This window comes from Phacochoerus africanus, chromosome 4 (assembly GCF_016906955.1).
Source record: "Phacochoerus africanus isolate WHEZ1 chromosome 4, ROS_Pafr_v1, whole genome shotgun sequence".
Taxonomy (NCBI): Eukaryota; Metazoa; Chordata; class Mammalia; order Artiodactyla; family Suidae; genus Phacochoerus; species Phacochoerus africanus.
Genome location: NC_062547.1, coordinates 110,311,717 through 110,313,998, shown reverse-complemented (window position 1 = coordinate 110,313,998; position 2,282 = coordinate 110,311,717). Strand labels below are relative to the sequence as shown.

Below are 2,282 nucleotides of genomic sequence, written 5' to 3'. Positions count from 1 at the left end.
CATAAAAGAAGCAACATAAACTTAGGTATTTTTTCACTGTTCCTTTTCATTTACAGCCTTGCAATAATGTGAAACAATGATTTTTCCCTCATCTGTTACTATTTTGTTGTGATAATACTGTTGGTACTTCATAAAAACATTATGGAATGGTATAAATATATGAAAGAAAAAAGTAACATAATGAACCTACATGGATCCAAGTTTCAACACAATCAATCAATTTTTCTCTTGGTCTCTATCTAATCTCTAACCAAACTGAAAGTCAAATCCTAGATATCAATTAGTCAAATCCTAGATATCAATTATTGCATTCATAGATCCTTCATAATACATGTATATAAGACACTTTTCAGTATTTTTATCATTCCTAGAGTATGATAAGTGTAATTCTTTCAATGTTATGAAATACACAGTATTCACATTTCCTCCATAACTTTACAGTATTTTTAATTTACAATCAGTTTGATAGAATCAGGAAAAAAGTGCATATTGCATTTATTGGTATAGTTTGAATTACTTTTAGTTTATAAGCTTCTCATCTTTTTTGCCTTATAATTTATTTAATAAAGATTGTATAATAATTTGGCACCTTCAGGATTTTACTTATTGTATTCCTTTGTATCATCCAAAGTGGTGTGCACACTACTTTACTTCTTATACAAATGTAGTAACATTTTAGAAGGCTGATTAATTTTATTCTATTTTTTTGACAATACTACTTCATAGAAGGAGTTGAGTTTCCCACTCTAACACATCAAGAGGTATATATCATGTCAAATTTTCATTCCTATTGTTTTTGTTGGGATGGACCTAACCAGCAAGATTTCCCTTTTTTTTTTATATCAATATGAACTCAGAATGATATCACCACTACTATTTTTACTAAAATCGATGTGAAAAAAATTAAAATATCTTTCTGCTTTTTTTTTACTGCTATTTTAATTTATTTATATTTTCATGTCTATTTTTATTGTGACAAAAATGCATATAACAGAAAATTACCAATTTAGTCATTTTCAGCATGTAGAAAAATACAGAATGCTTCCTTAATTTATACACCATTCTGGCACAGTATCTATGCTAATCTTCTCTGTATCATCCCAGTTTTAGTCTGTGTGCTACTACAGTGACGCCTTGCATTTCTTCTTATGTTTAGGATAAAAGGTATTTAGGACATATCTGAATATCTACCTTGATTTATAGCACAAATACATTGTATCTTAAAATTCTGTTTATGAATATATCTGATGCTATTCAAACATTTTTCATTGCAAATATGTTTCATTGTTTTGTCATTTGTCTAATTGTTGATTATAATGTTTGTCGTGTATTTTTGGGCAAGTTACTTAATTAATGTCATTAATTTTATAATTTATTTATCTTACTTTGTGAGCTACACTTAGGATTTTTCCCTATTTTTAAGTTTATACATATATTCATACATATTTTCTTCTAATACTTGCAGTGTGAAGATATCATCTTATCATTTCTTCATGTAGCTATGACATTATTCCCACACTAACTATAAATAATACTTTTGATCACTGATCTCTGATGCTATGTTGATAATATACTAAATTTTCCTTTGAAAATATGTCAATTTGCAGATTTTCTATTCTGTTCCATTCATATTTCAATATCTTACTCTCTTATTTATAGAGAACATGAAACACATTTTATATGGGGCAGAATATCCTTTTCATGATTTACCAGTTTCTCTATTCTCTCTTGATTGTCCTTTTACATGAATGTTATAATTAACTTTTCTAGCTCAAGAAAATAAAAAGATGTTTTATCACAATCATATTAAATTGGCAAATTGAAAATACTTACTAATATTCAAAGGCATAATTGGTTTATAGTTTCCTTTAGTGTAGTTTTTATCAGATTTTATAACATTACTGTCACCTTATAACAAGAATTTGGAAGTTTTTTCCCTTTGTTTACACTTTATTACAGTTTAATTTTAAATAATATTGGGATTATCTTGAAGTTGTTTAAACCAATTCATTTCTGAAAGCATTTTGAGCTTAAGACAATTTTTATCATACTATGTCTTGATTATGGCTGCTTTTGAAATTTTTCTCTGAGACATGATATCCCCTTTACATATTAAATTATAATTCCTAATTTACTTCTGAAAAGCTTTGTTAAATTATGTTTTTAAAATTTTTATTCTTGCTTTTGTTTTCCTATATCTGCATGTATATACATAAAGATAGATTGATATACCTATAAACCACTTCCTATACATTTTCTATCTCTTCCTTCCTTGCTCAGAA

The 2,282-nt window shown here is 27.0% G+C and overlaps 1 non-coding gene across 1 annotated transcript; it reads right to left on the bottom strand.

Moving 5' to 3' along the window:
* Window positions 1-1,027: 1,027 nt before the first annotated feature.
* Window positions 1,028-1,131, bottom strand: LOC125126564 (U6 spliceosomal RNA). Its single transcript, XR_007134674.1, has one exon. It is a non-coding gene; the product is annotated as a U6 spliceosomal RNA (small nuclear RNA).
* Between the last annotated feature and the right edge of the window lie 1,151 nt (window positions 1,132-2,282).